The sequence below is a fragment of the Sebastes umbrosus genome, chromosome 5, assembly GCF_015220745.1.
Source record: "Sebastes umbrosus isolate fSebUmb1 chromosome 5, fSebUmb1.pri, whole genome shotgun sequence".
Taxonomy (NCBI): domain Eukaryota; kingdom Metazoa; phylum Chordata; class Actinopteri; order Perciformes; family Sebastidae; genus Sebastes; species Sebastes umbrosus.
In genome coordinates, this window is record NC_051273.1 from 34,260,023 (window position 1) to 34,277,363 (window position 17,341).

The 17,341-nt window shown below is 41.4% G+C and overlaps 1 pseudogene; it reads right to left on the reverse strand.

Moving 5' to 3' along the window:
• Positions 1-432: 432 nt before the first annotated feature.
• On the reverse strand, positions 433-15,882 carry LOC119488530 (annotated as a pseudogene).
• Between the last annotated feature and the right edge of the window lie 1,459 nt (positions 15,883-17,341).

A 17,341-nucleotide genomic window follows, 5' to 3' on the forward strand; every position in this document is an offset into this window, starting at 1 on the left:
CAGTATTTCTGGGCACAATCCTTAACCCTAAAATGTCCAGGGTGCCACATTTGCACTAATGTTCATAGACAGGACACATATGTTCCCATATATATCTATATATATATTGTGAATTATATATCTATGGGCATGTATTGTGCCCATAGTGTGCTAGTTGTAAAGTAAAGTAAAGTAAAGTAAAGTAAAGTGTGCGTGTTTGTACATTTTCCAGCATTCTCCAGAGTTGACTGGTACGACGGCCTCGTTGATGGTTATATGTCAGCTGCTCCCTCGGGGACGGTCGCCAACACCACCTGCCACCTGCCTCGTAGTGACACCTTCCACATGCTCAGAGACCCCGTGTCGGGGGACTTACCCTGGCCAGGTCTGGTGTTTGGGCTCAATGTACTGTACGTGGGTCTGGTGCACGGATCAGGTAACTTCAGTACCACATACCTTGGATGATTGGTATGGAATAATCTTTGAAATATTTAAAATGGAAAAGTTGACTTACTCTTTGAGGATCCAAAAGGGCAATTTTTACCAGATTTGGAATAAATGGATCATATTTATAACCCCAGTAAGAGCAGACTTTGTATGACTCCACTGACTTTTTTTTTCTCTTTTCTTCCTTTCCTCTTCTTGCTGAGAATACTAAGAATGAAATGTAAGCTCCCTTGGTTCTAATGTATATAGTTATGTATTTAATTTTGTGTGAGATAAGCATGCCTCGGCATGAGTTGTGAAACAGGCTATCGTTATGTTAGCTGGCTGTACATTAATCTCAGAAGCTGTAATAGGAGGACGAGCAAGTTAAACTAGCGGTAGGTTTTGGTTAGGTTAGGTAGCTTTCATCACTTAGATTCATTTGTTTATCAGTTAACAATTGACTGCTGCCCGTTCTTTCATTACAGAAAGGGGTTTATTTTATATTATGCAACTTATTTTGACTCGTTTTAAACAATTAATTAAACAATTTGCAATTTATTTTCGTCCTTGAACGTTACTTGGTGACAGTCCTAAAAGCAGCTTCAGCCAGCTAACATAACGTTAGCCCGTTTCACAGTTAATTGTGTGGATTTCATCAGATTATTTGATTTGGCAGGAGCAAAAAGATAACAAGGTTAACAGCAGATATCTGCAATAATATCTGAATGACAATGTTCAAATAAACCAAACGTAATTACATTTTAGCTCATTTTCTAACACCGGCAGGTAGATGACTTCAATAACTTCATAAACCAAAAATCATGACAACAACAAGCGCCCCCAGCTTGTGTGCGTCACTTTTTAGTGTCCCCTGGAAACAGTTTCCATTGTTGTCTGTGCGACTTGCAGCATTGATTTGCTAGTGGTTTGTCTATTTGCAGTGTGTTGAGCTCTCAGGGCCACCGTATATTTGCCTCTACCGTACTTCAACAAACATCAGACCTGAAGCTTTGCACTGAATCATCTCTGAACTATGAATGTTGTGCTTTGTCAGCCCTCTGTCGTCATGTTCAAACCTCACAGCTAACACATGCGGATGTTGTGATTGTTAATGAGAGCAGCAGATAGATGGGGAGGCGTTCATGGATGTATGTTCCTTACATGTTCTTTAGGTATCGGGGCCGTGGCCAAGCTGACAGCAACAATGATAATGCAGGTGAGAGCCAACAGGATGAGAGCAAAGTAAAGTAGTGGACATCGGCCAGGACAGCAGGCCGTCGGTCAGGCTGACACCAGGAAGGAGCTCCGTAGGAGACCTCCAGAACCATGCGGATCAGTCCCACCGCTAGTCCCGTCATCAGACCCCGGAATGCACCCTGAGAAACATAGAAATATTAAAGGTCCCATATTGTAAAAAGTGACATTTTCATGTCTTTTATATTATAAAGCAGGTTCAAGTTCTATATAAGTACTGTGAAAGTATCTAAACGCTTAATCCACAGAGAAACACACAGCCTGTATTCAGAAACTGAGCTTTTGAAACAAGCCGTCAGGATTTCTGTACATTTGTGATGTCACAAACATACAATATTTAGACCATTTCAAAGTTTTAAACGTAAACATTCTAAATGGGTCCCAGTTTATTCCACGTTGCAGTGGATGTGAATGTCATCAGCTGACAGGAAGTAAACATGGACCCAAGCTGTTGCCTAGCAACGCAATTCTGTTGCAATTCCATTGAAATGCACTAAAACGGAGCGTTTCAGACAGAGGGTAAATACAGGCATATTCAGGCAGACAGTATGAGGAAAATAAAGTGTTTTTTTAACATTACAGCATGTAAACATGTTCTAGTAGAAACACAAAATAGAAGTATGAACCTGAAAATGAGCACGATATGGGACCTTTAAAAAAACAGCACTGAAGTGAAAAGGGCATTAATTAATCTTTGTCCCTGTCTCTTAGAGGTGTCCAGTGTCAAAATCTAGTTTCAATACCTTTATTAGGCTAGATTTTTAGTTTTATATTAAGGGCTAATAGCACAGCTGACATGTGCCTCCTCAAATATATAACTACATGTTGTTGGGGCTACAACGTTGTATCGATTTATATTCCTACGATCCAAGTACATCGATAGGTACTCGGCAAGTTGTCCTTCAAGGGAGACGTATATCGATATAAAATCGATTTGAAACGCAAAAATCGATTGTATCAATACTAAGGATTTTCACCTTTTATTTAAGGACGACAAATGTTACATGAAAGTGTTTTTTAGCACTTTTATTAGTAAAGAAATGTTAAACGTTACTCCGGTTCAAACTCCAGACACAGTTGATGATGATATATTAATATATATTATTAGGATTTTACTACAGAAACAAGTCTTGCTTTTCTTTTTGTGTGAAACAGAAACTGGTGGAATCTACCTTTTTACCTGTTATTGACTATGGAGATGTGTTGTATACGAATGCTTCTGCTCATTGTCTTCACATGCTGGATAGCGTGTATCACGGGTCACTGAGATTCATTACAAACTGTCATTCTTTGACTCACCATGGTGTACTCTACTCTAAAGTGAACCGGTCATCCTTATGTGCTCGTCGCCTCAGTCATTGTTATGCGTTTATCTACAAAAGCATTCTGGGTATAATTCCTTCTTACTTGTCTTCTCTTTTAAAAAGGAAAACTGGAAGTCATAATCTTCCTTCTATGGACATTTTGTAATTGGTTGTTCCCAAAGTACGAACTGAATGGGAAAGAAAGCTTTTGAGGTTTTCGGCACCTAACGCTTGGAATAATTTACAATCTGATCTTTCAACTTCAAAACGTAGTTACCTTGACTGAGTTTAAAGCTCTGGTGAAACGCAAGTTTTATAATGTTGTTAATTTATGTGTTGTCTGTTACTTTTACTATAACTGTGTTGCTGCTATCTTGGCCCGGTCTCCCTTGTAAAAGAGATCTTTGATCTCAATGGGACTAACCTAATAAATAAAATAAATAATGCTGTGATATCATAGACTCAGGTAGACATTACTCCTCTATATCTTTACATAGACTAATAGTTGATGATGATATATTAACGCTCTGAATTTCTGAATGTGTGAAAGTAAAACCTACCTGCTCGTTGGCACGTGGCCAGAAGATAGCCATGAGGAAAACGGCGGTGATGGGCGGAGCTAGAAAGCTGGTGACTGACTGGACGTAATCAAACAGCTGTCCACTGTTGGCTGTTTGGATGACTGGAATCCACAACAGACTAACACACACCAAGACCAGGATGAACACCCTGAAAATACACAAAATATTATAATCTATCAGCTTTGGGTGAGGTCAAACAGAGTCTTAAAGGTCCCATATCATGCTCATTTTCAGTTTCATACTTGTATTTTGTGTTTCTGCTAGAACATGTTTACATGCTGTAATGTTAAAAAAACACTTTATTTTCCTCATACTGTCTGTCTGAATATACCTGTATTTATCCTCTGTCTGAAACGCTCCGTTTTAGCTCATTCTGACGGAATTGCGTTGCTAGGCAACAGTCTGGGTCCATGTTTACTTCCTGTTAGCTGATGTCATTTACATACACTGCACACATTAACATTGTTTACATTTAAAACCATGTAATGGTCTAAATATTGTATATTTGTGACATCACAGATGGACAGAAATCCTAACGGTTTGTTTCAACCTTTAAGTCTTTACAGTTGGAAGGATTCCTGGATCAGATAGGAAAATAGATTTACTGTTCTGTGTAGCTAAGGAACCATCTGGCGTTTCAGGTTACCTATCCCGGGTCTAATGTCCATGACATTATCACTACTATCCATTTTGCCGTTAGTGATGCTGTTGCATGGTCACCATCATCACCGTTAGAGATGAACTGCGCCTCGTCTGGAAAGTAGACGACATCAGGCGGCAGCAGCAGCAGCAGCAGGGTGCGGGGACAAAAAGCTGCGGTCAAGTTGGACAGTTTCCAGCAGTCTTCAATGAATTTACAGGAAGTCACAGAAGAAGTGACTTCCTGTTAGATCCGATCTGTAGGCCACTTGTAGTTTTCAGACCACGTTGGGATTTATTTCTATTTGTTTGTAAATCTATATGGAAATGTGCGTGTATCTGGCATTGGATTCTATCCTTTATTATTTTTATGTCCGCCTTGTAAAGCACATAATGAGCACTCGTTTTGATAAGTGTTATATATAAATAACCTTCATTATTATAATAATCATTATTATCAATCACACAAGATGTGTTTGTTAACAGATGAAACCTTCATTGCACAACACGAGACTAATATCCTACAACTAGTGTTAAATATTACAATTACACAGAAGGTTAGGACTTTCTACAACACGTGGTGTTTGCTGTCAGAACTAAGAGCCAATCAGCTCTTTGATCAGGCGTTTCCCATAATGCCCTGGGTTTGCAGTCTGTGGAGAGCAGCTGCGTTGCCTGGCTCTAAAATCTGCGACCGCCTCGATCTCGTGAGGTTATCGTTGCCCACGTGTGCGTGACGTCGGAGCGAGTCGGCATCAAGTCGGACACAAATCCAACCGGCGTGCATTGCGCGGCGATCGCCGGTGATCGATTCTGCGCAGGCCTGGCTCATCTCCAACGAGCCTATTATTATTATCATTGCTTTACCTACATCATTTTGAATCAAGGGGGTGTTTTCTCTATATGTATCAGATAGTCTCGACACCACTACCTTCCGACTATCATGAGTTCCCTCTCCGAGGCGTCAGGTCTGGCTCTGTGGTAGAGGTCCAGTGTAAACAGAGTGGAGCTGCTGTTAAAGATGAAGGTCAGCGATGACATCATAGCAGCTAACATCACCGCTAGCATCAGACCACGAAGACCTGCACGTCAAAAAGATGACACAGTCACGGAGAAATATCAGGTTTATATTCAACTATAAAACTCTATTATTTGATCATTAATCATTTTACACAGGGAAAAAAAACAACATAATAATAATACTGCAGAAGCAAATAAAAGCACAGCTGATTTCACTAAAAATGTATTTTAACATGTATACATGGTATATCTGAGGGGGTTTTCCTAATAAAGAATCTCCAATAATAAGAGTTCTTTCTCTTGTTTTGTTCTCAAGATGTTCTCCTTTCATAAAATGTCCTATTTTCAAGATGTGTCTATGGAAATTTGAGACGTATACCACAGCACTTTACAGTGCTTTACATGCTGTACTATACAATACTATTTTATATAAATTTATGAATATTAAGTACCGTATGATCTTTAGTTTCTACTAATATGTCCTGACAACAGCGATAGGCACGGAGGATTAATCGACAGAGCACACCTGAGTGCAAGGTGCAAGGTTAGAAGGTATAATAAGTAAAATACGGAGAAAGTAAGGCATGTATGTGTGTGCAGGTGTATGTGCACGTGTGTGTGCATGTGTGTGTGTTTGGGTGACATCACAGCAGTGGTGACATCACAGCAGTGGTGACATCATCACTGCTGTGACATCACCAGATGGAACACTGTGATGAATTAAAGGAGTGGTGACATCAGTTGTGACATCTTAAAGGAGCGGTGACATCATAAAGGAGTGACATTCAGGAGAGAGTCCCAGAATCACACAACTGTAGTTGAATCTGAAGACTCGATCAGACGAAACACATCGACTGAGAGAAGCAGTTTCAAGTCTCAAGAGAAAGAGGTATGAATTTTATGAATTTTATGAATGCATTGCTTTAGATTAAACCTCCCAACAGTATATGAAGCAGTTCAAATTAGCCCCAACATTTAAATGCAGCTTACATGTTAGTTAATAAGAATTAGGGCTGCAACTAACGATTATTTTCACTCATCAGACTATCTACTGAGAGAAGCAGTGAATTTCTCTCCAAAAACCACGAAGCATCGACAAGAATTGACCGTAAATCAGCATCATGGTATCATCAAGAACTTCCCAGCCAGAATCCATCATGCCCGAGTTCAACGTCCGTCGCGCTGTTTCCAAGCTGCTCAACTCCTTCTTTAAGGGGATGACGGCGGATCAGTGGGGATTTTTGAAATCCGGCAGCCCCGACGACGCCACTATGACCATGATGGGAGAGTTGCTGTTGGACATGACAGCGGCCTTGACAAAAGCTTTCCTGAAATCTCTCGGGAGCACGACCCTGGCGTCTGAGGACGACGTCCAAATCAATCTGGGCGACACAATCTCTCAGAGTTTTGCCGAAGCTCTGGGCGTCGACGTCTCGGTTCAGTGTCCGAGCTCCAAAAACTTGACGACATTGATCTCTGCAGAGGTTTCGGAGAGCGTCCGAAGTGCCCTCTCCAGCCCCGAGGGCATAGTTCAGCGCCTCACTCCTCCCAGCAGACTCAACAGCATGATTGTGCACGCCTGCAAAATGTGCCAGACATTCATTGGCAAGATGAAGTCGGTGTTCTCGCCTCGACAGCGCAAGCAGAGGACCATCTACGAAGAATCAGATGTGGAACTGGAACCTTCAGACGCCAAAGACCGCCATGCGACGACGCCTTCGTCTGACGTCGTGATTTCGATGAAAGACATCGCTATTGTCCAAATCATCATCAAGACGCAGTTAAACGACATCACCGAACCCCTCTTGGTTGACGTGCCGGACTCCGAGTACGCGCTGTTGCAGTCTCAAAGCGCTCGGGAGATTGAAGACGTCGCGGAAGAAATCGCTCGGAGTATCGCCGAAGAGGCTGTAAGACAGACTCCTTCGGAGCAGAAGAGGAAACGCTCCAAGAAAAACATCGGAAGCAAAATTAAGAAGCTTTTGGCAAAGTGCTTTGCCAAATCTTGCATCCATCGCATCGTGGCACAGATGAGGAAAAAATTCCACCGAAGCTCCAAAGTTCACAGTCGGGAGTCGGCGAAGTCTCTAACGAAGAAGATTAACGATCTGATGAAAAAAACAGAGAACCGCGATCTTCTGGGACTCGGCACTCCGCTCCTAAACATTCCCCCCGGTCGAGTCTTGGAGTTCACAAAGGTCTTAAGTGATCTCCTCTACACACACATCCTACACGGACCAGAGATCATCCCCGAGCCGGTGATACGTGCTAACATGCGCGCCGAATTGCAGCGGAAGGTGCTCGGTTTCCTGTCTCTGGCCAGATGGTGGCAGATCTGTCAGTCCGGCGACCTCGCCAACAATATGAGACACGCCATACTGGGCACTAAGCCGAGGGCCAGGAAACCTTTGGCAATCACTGCCCCACCTGCCCCGGTTTTTCGTGATGACTGTGAACGTCGAGCGCGGAATGTACAAAACAAAAACTGCGTCGAGGTGATCTTGGAGAGGCTGGTCACGCGGATCTTCAAGAAGGCGAAAGTGACCTGGACCCTTTCAAACGTCCATGACATCATCCAGCGCCTTTTTGAACAAACGTGGGCCGAAGTCGAGGGTCTCGATTTCGATTCCAGCCCAGAAACATGGGAAAACCTCGAAAAGACCATTTACCGGGACCTAATTAAGACGTGGGGCAATGCGACGTGGGTGCTGGTGTCCTTGAAAGGGGGTAAACCGGCACTCGGAGACCGTATCGCCTCCGCCGTCAAAGGTCACCTGATGGCACCACCGAGACAGAGGTCCTGCATGTGCAGGTGCTTCTCTTCTATGCTCGCCGCCGTGACGAGGCGTTAAGGTGGTTTATGGGGTTTTCTCCGGGGGCTCCGGTTTATCCCACATATATATATTTTATATATATATAAAAAATGTCTTCAATGTGTCATTCATCTTGAAGGAAAAATTGACTTTTTCCTTCTGAATGAATGCGAGGGCTTGAGCTCTCAGCGCCGCCTCAGTAGTCAGTGTTGTCTACTGTTGTGTTACGCACGGGTTCGATCTGGTTGATCCAGTTCTCCCACAATCAGTGCATAATAATGAACATCTAATAAAATAAAATAAATAATAATATAAATAAATAATATGAATTCATTTCTGCTCATTTCTCTCATCATTTGCTGCAAATATTCAACTCAGACTGAAGTTCTGCTGATTCAGTGAATTTGTATAAAGTACAAAAATAAAGTACAAAGAAAAGTGTGTTTTGCACACTCTCTTCCATCATATACACTGATCTTAATTATTGCATATTTGAATGAGTTTACCTGCCTGATTGTAAACATGTAGAGAATTATTGTAAAGGAGAATCAGGCTTCTTGTGTGTTTTAGCCCACACAGTCTGTAAATAGCTATTAATATTTAAAACCACGCCTATTCCTGACCGATCAGAACTGTTGTAATTAGAGATCATTAAACCTTATTTATTATGTTTAGATATTTATTTACTGACACCTTCACTGTAAGGTGTATCAAGACATATCACAATGATGGTGTATTGTTTTACTAGAAACATAAATGCACTCTTATTCAATGACAATAAATTAGGTTATTTTAAGGGGGGGGGGGGGGTTTAAGTGTAAAGATAACTCATACATTAGTTCATTCAATAAGCCTATAAATGTGAGGGACACAACGGCTGCCCACATTCTGCAGACAGGTTCAGGTGAGTTTACCAGGTCAACAAGTGACTGTGAGAGAGCTGGACAGCATCTCGCTCCCTCAAGGTGGAAAGAACACACACAGTGACGGTGTAAAGGTGGACAAAACAATCTAATACAGGAAGTGATTATGCTGATGTTGTGCTTTTATTATATTGTGCTTTTATTTTATAATGCATTGAGGGCCCAAACGAGACCTTGGTGTGTGTGTGCACGTGTGTGTATGTAGTATGTGTGTGTGTAGTGTGCACGTGTGCGTGTGCATATTTGTGTTTGTAGTGTGTGTGTGTGTATGACTCACCCGCAGGCATCAGCTCCACCACTAGTTTAGGGTAGGTGATGTTGGAGCAACCGACTGAAGCTCCACACACACTCTGACACACTGCTGGATCCACACAGCCCACCTCATCTACAACAACACACACACAGAGAATAACAGATATTTAGAGTTAGTTAGTTACACATCTTTGTCCAGCTTCTACGATGCATCACCGTCTCTCAAAGCCAAATGTGTGAGTTAGAAAACTGTGTTGAATTTCATTCATTCAATTCCATGAATTTGACAACGGATGTAAATATATTTAATTAGATAAATGAAAGTATTTTGGCTGGTTTATTGAGGTCAAATCAAAAATGATGAATGAACTCGAACATAAAGAGGAGAGGCAGATAGACTGACCTGGGAACAGTGATCGGCTGATCATGCCTGGCATGACGACAAAGAACATTGGCAGCAGTTTGAGGTAGCTTCCCAACACGCTGCCTCCTTTGGCATGAGACAAAGACTTGGCTGACAGAGACCTCTGGACTATAATCTGCACACACAAACACACACATATTACTCTCTCTATACTTGTGAAGACCCTCGTTGACATAATACATCAAGTCAAATTTATTACGATAGCACATTTAAGACAACATGAGCTGACCAAAGTGCTTTACAGACGTAGGTAGAATAAAAACAGGTCAACAGAGCAGACAACAAAATCACACGTATCCACAGACAGAGACTAAGATAAAATCCATGAGTAAAAGACTGTTATTGTTATTATAAAAGGCCAATTGGTATTCACAATTTAAGTGCATTCAAAAGCCAAAGAGAAGAGGTGGGTCTTGAGCTGTGCTTTGAAAGACTCCGTATAAAGGGAGCAGATCTGATGTGGTGGGGCAGTTTGTTCCACAGACCGGGGCCCGCAACTGAGAAGGCGCGGTCAACCCCCTGAGCATCCGCCAAGCCCAAGGGACGACCAGAAGTGAGTGGTCAGAAGACCCGAGTGACCTAAGTGGGGTAAAGGAATTTAAAGGGGCAGATAGGTAGGAGGGAAGTGCTTTATAGACAAATAATAAAGTCTTAAAATTAACCCTAAAAGTGACAGAGGAGAGGAGGTTGTGTTGCTCGAGCTCTATCTATCTTGACGTGGAAAGGAGGTCGTGTTGCTCTGGTTCTACCTATATGGCGTGGAGAGGAGGTCCTGTTGCTAAGGCTCTATCTGGTTGGCGTGGAGAGGAGGTCGTGTTGCCCTGGCTCTACCGGTTTGGCGTGGAGAGGAGGTCGTGTTGATCTGTTAGGGGACGCCTGGAAGCTGCTTGACATCCTCCTGGATCCACCTTCTCACTTATATTCACATTATACATATTATTTTTTGTCATATGGATTGTCTATGTTGTATTTTCATTATGTTGTTACTCTGAACACACAACATCTATTGCACGTCTCTCCATCCTGGAAGGGCAATCCCTCCTCTGTTGCTCTTCCTGAGGTTTCTTACATTTTTTTCCCTGTTAAAAGGTTTTTTTTTGGTTAAGTTTTTCCTTATCCGATGTGAGGGTCGCACTGTAAAGGACAGAGGGTGTCGTATCCTGTACAGATTGTAAAGCCCCCTGAGGCAAACAGAACCACATCAGTTTTCAGTACGTTTAACAGTCCCGGAGACTGTCAAACAGAGGTTGTAAACACAAAGTGCTGGGACTTTTTAATGATACGTATAGCGGGGTATCGTCCGCAAAACAATGGAGGGAGATGTTGTGCTTCCGAGTGAGATGAAGGGTCCCAGTGGGAGCATAGAAAGGGAGAAGAGGAGAGGAGCCGATCCCTACTCATAACCATTGCAACTAAATACTTAACCCAAATCCTTAAAGGCCCAGTGTGTAACATTTAAGGGATCTACAGCTCTAGACATTCGCGTTTTCACGTCGGCGACCGTAGTTCTGCTACACGCTTGGCACACGGGAGAGGTTGCGATCTGCATCCTCACCGCTACATGTTGGCAGATGTTACACACTGCACCTTAAAGAATAACTATGTAGAGACAGCCAGTCTTCTCTCTGATGGTCTCGTTTAGTTATGTAGGTCATATAGAGGCATCAGTATTAAAGTGAGACTGTTTCATAACCAGTTAAAACACACACACATTTAAAATGACTGATGATCCAATCAAGGATTCTATGGACTACTGGTGTCGGTGAAGCTACCTGATCCGTGCACCAGACAGCACGTTGAGCCCAAACACCAGACCTGGCCAGGGTAAGTCCCCCAACACGGGGTCTCTGAGCATGTGGAAGGCGTCGCTACGAGGCAGGTGGCAGGTGGTGTTGGCGACCGTCACTGAGGGAACAGCTGACATATAACCATCAACGAGGCCGTCGTACCTGCCAACTCTGAACAATGCTGGAAAATGTACAAACACACTTTACTTTACGTTATAACTAGAACACTATGGGCACAATACATGCCCATCGATATATATTGTACAGTTGTGACATCGCAAAGTAACAGAAATGCTGACGGCTTGTTTCCGAAGTATTTATACAGCACTTAAACCTGTTTTATAATAAAAAATAGAGATGAAAATCTCACTTTTTACAATATGTATTATTTAATACACACAACCAGGGTTGGAAATTAGCACCCGCCACCCGGTAAATTGTTGACATTGGCGGGTGAAATCATCAGGACCCCGCCACTTTGGCATATTATTATGAGATGTTCACGGTCTGCTCAGCAAAAGGACAATTGGATGAAGGTAAATTACAACGTTATCATGATGTGTTCAAATATTATCTCGTAAAATTAAGTTTTTGGCGAGAAACTTGAATAAATCCAGTTGTTTGAAGGAGATGTTTTCACATCAATATAAAATAAATAGAGAGAATTATGACCTGTTTAACTTCATAACAACTACCAAGATTTTTTTTAATCAAAGCAAATATTTAAATAATCATGAGTTTTTATGCAAATAACCATAGATGACAATAACAAAGTACAGTACTGTGTACACTACCCTCCCTCCCCCAAAAAATAGGGCTCCCCCAGAAGTTACGGTGTAATTTGAACGCTGTAATTTACCGTATATATACTGTTTTTCATGTAAAATATATCGAACATTGCATGACTTTAGGGAGGCTGTGGCTCAAAGGGTAGAGCAGGTTGTCCACCAATGGGAAGGTCGGTGGTTCGATCCCCGGCTGCTCCGGGTCACATGTCGATATGTCCTTGAGCAAGACACTTAACCCCAAATTGCTCCCGAAGGCATAACCATCGGTGTGTGTGAATGAGTATTTAGATTAGATCCTGATGGGCAAAGTTGGCACCTTAGTAGCCTCTGATAACAGTGTATGAATGGGTAAATACCGACATGTAGTGTAAAGAGCTTTGAGTGGTCGGAAGACTAGAAAAGCGCTATATAAATACAAGTCCATTTACTTCAAATCTAAAATGTTATCCCTTCATTTAGCGTATTTTGGTGAGGAAAAGCGGCCATGGTCATTTTCAAAGGGGTCCCTTGACCTCTGACCTCCAGATATGTGAATGTACACACGTAGGCAAAATTGTTGGTACCCTTCCGTTAAAGAAAGAAAAACCCACAATGGTCACTGAAATAACTTGAAACTGACAAAAGTAATAATAAATAAAAATTCACTGAAAATTAACTAATGAAAATCAGCTGTTGCTTTTGAATTGTGGTTCAACAGAATCATTTTAAAAAACAAACTAATGAAACTGGCCTGGACAAAAATGATGGTACCCCTAGAAAAGATTGAAAATAATTTGACCATAGGGACATGTTAAACTAAGGTGTGTCCTGTAATTAGCATCACAGGTATCTTCAAACTTTTAATCAGTCAGTCATGGTGTGTACCACACTGAACATGGACCACAGAAAGCTAAGGAGAGAGTTGTCTCAGGAGGTTAGAAGGACAATAATAGACAAGCATGTTAAAGGTAAAGGCTATAAGACCATCTCCAAGCAGCTTGATGTTCCTGTGACTACAGCTGCTCATATTATTCAGAAGTTTAAGGTCCATGGGACTGTAGCCAACCTCCCTGAACGTGGCCGCAAGAGGTAAATTGATGACAAATTGAAGAGACGGATAATACGAATGGTAACCAAAGAGCCCAGAACAACTTCCAAAGAGATTAGAGGTGAACTCCAAGGTCAAGGTACATCAGTGTCAGATTGCACCATCCGTCGCTGTTTGAGCCAAAGTGGACTTAATGGAAGACAACCGAGGAGGACGCCAAATCATAAAAAAGCGAGACTGGAATTTGCCAAAATGCATATTGACAAGCCACAAAGCTTCTGGGAGAATGTCCTTTGGACAGATGAGACAAAACTGGAGCTTTTTGGCAAGTCACATCAGCTCTATGTTCACAGACGCAAAAATGAAGCATACAAAGAAAAGAACACTGTACCTAATGTGAAACATGGAGGAGGCTAGGTTATGTTATGGGGCTGCTTTGCTGCATCTGGCACAGGGTGTCTTGAATCTGTGCAGGGTGCAATGAAATTTCAAGACTATCAAGGCATTCTGGAGCGAAATGTGCTGCCCAGTGTCAGAAAGCTTGGTCTCAGTTGCAGGTGATGGGTCCTCAAACAGGATAATGACCCAAAACACAGCTAAAAACACCCAAGAATGGCTAAGAACAAAACATTGGACTATTCTGAAGTGGCCTTCTATGAGCCCTGATCTAAATCCTATTGAACATCTGTGGAAGGAGCTGAAACATGCAATCTGGAGAAGGCACCCTTCAAACCTGAGACAGCTAGAGCAGTTTGCTCAAGAGGAGTGGGCCAACATACCTGTCGACAGGTGCAGAAGTCTCATTGAGAGTTACAGAAATCGCTTGATTGCAGTGATTGCCTCGAAAGGTTGTACAACTAAATATTAAGTTAAGGGTACCATCATTTTTGTCCAGGCCAGTTTCATTAGTTTGTTTTTTAAAATGATTCTGTTGGACCACAATTCAAAAGCAATGTCTGATTTTCATTAGTTAATTTTCAGTGAATTTTTATTTATTATTACTTTTGTCAGTTTCAAGTTATTTCAGTGACCATTGTGGGTTTTTCTATCTTTAACGGAAGGGTACCAACAATTTTGCCTACGTGTGTAAATGGGTTCTATGGGTACCCACGAGTCTCCCCTTTACAGACATGCCCACTTTATGCTAATCACATGCAGTTTTTGAAGGCATTATAAATGTGTTATTTTCTCCTATTCTAAAAATGATGTATTTGAATATTTCTGCATACTGAGGTCCCTAAACTGCCTTGAATTACATAAATTGGGTATCACTGTAAAGCTGAAACTCTTGTGGATCAAATGAGCCCAACTGTATTCATGTGTGATGATGTTAGTCCCCATAGGAGACATTTCATTGTAGTGATTATCTTAAATACCCATCTTTTATTGCTTTCTTATTCAATGAACTTTTATATTGGTTGTTTTGGTGTGCATTAGTCTTTCAATCCATTTTTAACATTCTACATTTTTTGTCAATCGTCTGTCCAGCACTTTGAATTGCATTTGACTTATTTGAAAGGTGCTATATAAATAAAGCTTGATTGATTGATTGATAGATACATTAAATTACGTTTACATATTTCCATAACCACAACACAACAGTTGTGATTTTTCTTATGATAATATGAGATAATTATATTTCATGTGCTCTTGTATTCATATAATTTGATGTAAACTTTTATCCACGTTTTAAAAAGTTACAAAAACTACAAAGTTACACTGCAACAGGAAATAAACTGGGACACATTAAGAATGTTTATGTTTAAATCCGTGTAATGGTCTAAACATTGTATACTTGTGACATCACAAATGGACAGAAATCCCAACGGCTTGTTTCAAACGCACAATTTCTGAATACGTGCTGTGCGTGTTTCTCCGTATATTGAACGTTTCAATACTTTCACAATATTTATATAGCACTTAAACCTGCTTTATACTCTAACAGACATGACAATCTCACTTTTTACAATATGGGACCTTTAAGAAACTAGAAAAAGAAGTGAGACAAACGGCAGGTCTGTAGTCCAGAATATGGCAATGAAGTGTTTATTTTGTCTTCTGTTGACAAAGAAAAAAAAAAAACCTTTACAAAGTAACAATTCAACACCAGACTCAAACTGTTTTATACTGTCTGTTACCAAAGACTGCAGAAATGAGATGATGGAGCATACTTCACCATGTAGAGAGAGGGGGGGTCAGGGGTGCTACATTAACATGTTAACAGGGTTGGCTCAGTGTGGAACTCAGCTTCGTTCTTCAACACGTGGAAACGAAGAAGTTGGTGATCAGACATACAGAAGATCAAAGACAATGTTATGTTACACCTCCCAGGTCACGCTGTGATGGGGTGGGTAGGGTATTTTGGCGTAGTTTCAGCAGTCCTTATTTCGTTTTTATAAAGGACATTTTTTAGAATATGTCTCCGCTTTTGTTCCGCCACCGAAAAAATGAGTGTGGCCATAAAAAGTGTTTAAGCAGGGTAGTGCAGTGGAGACAACAGACGGTGCAGGATGTTGGAGGCCCGTACTGCTCTGAGAACTACACTTCAGCTGGGGTGTCTTTTTCAACCACACCACTGAGCTGGAGGGTTCAATACTGACTAAATTCTTAGCACTGAGGTCAACTTACTCGAAATGTCTGCGGCTTTCAGCCACAACCTCATGGTCTTTACGGGCGGATATATTTGTTAAAGGTCCCATATCGTGCTCATTTTCAGGTTCATACTTGTATTTTGTGTTTCTACTAGAACATGTTTACATGCTGTAATGTTCAAAAAACACATTATTTTCCTCATACTGTCGGCCTGAATATGCCTGTATTTACCCTCTGTCTGAAACGCTCTGTTTTAGCACATTTCGACGGAATTGCGTTCCTAGGCAACAGCTTGGGTCCATGTTTACTTCCTGTCAGCTGATGACATTCACATACGCTGCAACCAGGAATAAACTGGGACACATTTAGAATGTTTACGTTTCAATCTGTGTAAAGGGTCTAAATATTATATATTTGTGACATCACAAACGGACAGGAATCCTGACGGCTTGTTTCAAATGCAGAGTTTCTGAATACGGGCTGTGGGTATTTCCCTGTGGATTGAGCATTTCGATACTTTCACAGTATTTATATAGGACTAAATCCTGCTTTATAATAAAAAAACATAAATCTTACTTTTTTATAATATGGGACCTTTAAGTTGAAATGAAGATGGTTCAGTTCTTATTTAGAGCCCGACTAATACTGGAATTTGAGACAGATATACGGATATCTATACTGTATATTGGATGGTTACCAAAACTTGATAACAGTTTGATCAATATTAATTTTACATAAACACATTTTGGATAAGGATCCCTTAAATTTGTTCATTTTTTTGTGAGCCAATGATGCGGTGACATTTTACAGTTGAAACCTGTCAGCACTCTCTGGTGGACAAACGATGCCAAGGCAACAGTGTGTCTGTAGAAATTCAACTCATTCTTGGATTCTCACCCAAACGGTCCATGGTGGTAGTAGTAGTGGTAGTTCTGGAGCTTTCAACTGTATCGCATGATCTTCCTCAGCAGATGAAGTTTGCCCCCGTTGTCATGAATTCTAAATGTTCAAAATTCATTTTTGAACATTTAGTATATTAAAGACACGCTGCTCGTGTTGGCTGAAAAGTTGAGATCGAGAGACTGCTGCGGAAGGTTTGATACAAATGGAAAGCTCCAGAAGAGCTACTAAAAGGACCTTGTGGTGCGATGTTTTGCCAATTCCTTCAAAACATATTTTTGGCATTTTCTATAAGACAAGTTCTTGTTACTTGGTGGCCGCCGTATTCAGAGATACCATCTGTAATACACCGATATAGGACGAAAATTTCCATTTTTAAACGTGGTTCTTAAAGGGGACATATCATGCTCATTTTCAGGTTTAGCGCCAGTCTCTTTAATGCCCGGTTCAGACTACACGATATCAGGACGATTACAGCCCGACACGGCCATCGTAGGGTGTTGACTCGGATCAGGAACGATAAATGAGTGTCGTGTGCGAAAATCATTGGTTTTTATCTCGTGTAGCGTGTCGTAGTACGCGACGACCGACGCCGTGTCTGGGACGCCTCACGACATAAAGTCTAACAC